Source organism: Vulpes lagopus, unplaced genomic scaffold, assembly GCF_018345385.1.
Source record: "Vulpes lagopus strain Blue_001 unplaced genomic scaffold, ASM1834538v1 ctg310, whole genome shotgun sequence".
Taxonomy (NCBI): domain Eukaryota; kingdom Metazoa; phylum Chordata; class Mammalia; order Carnivora; family Canidae; genus Vulpes; species Vulpes lagopus.
The window spans coordinates 4,470-5,000 of NW_024570730.1; positions in this window are offsets into that span (position 1 = coordinate 4,470).

Consider the following 531-nt stretch of genomic DNA (forward strand, 5'->3'; position numbering starts at 1 on the left):
GGAAGACCGGATAAAAACGAATCCAAAAAATAAAATAAATAAGTAAATAACAGAAAAAGTTAAACAACAACAACAACCACCAAAAAAAAAGGAATCTAAAAACCTTGCTGTTCTGGGCAGGTAAAGGGAGAAACACACACACACACACACACACACACACACACACACACACACCCAAAAACAAACAAACAAAAAAACCCCAACCAAACCAAACCAAACCAAGCCAAGCCAAGCCAAACAAACAAACAAACAAAAAAGCACATTGTCTTTGTCTTTTCTTCTCTGTTCACACTCTTATCAAGAGTAGACTACCAATGCAAGAGAATCTCGTCATTTTAGCAGAGAGAAGAGCCAAATCTCAGTTGTACACCAGTATACTAGTAAAACCCACTTCTCCCAATCTCAGTCCGTCCTGACCACGCCTACAATTACTTTTCAAAGAGTCTGCTTCTGGGACGCCTTGGGTGGCTCAGCGGTGGTGGAAGGTCTGCCTTTGGCTCAGGGCCTGATCCCAGGGGTCCTGGGATCCAG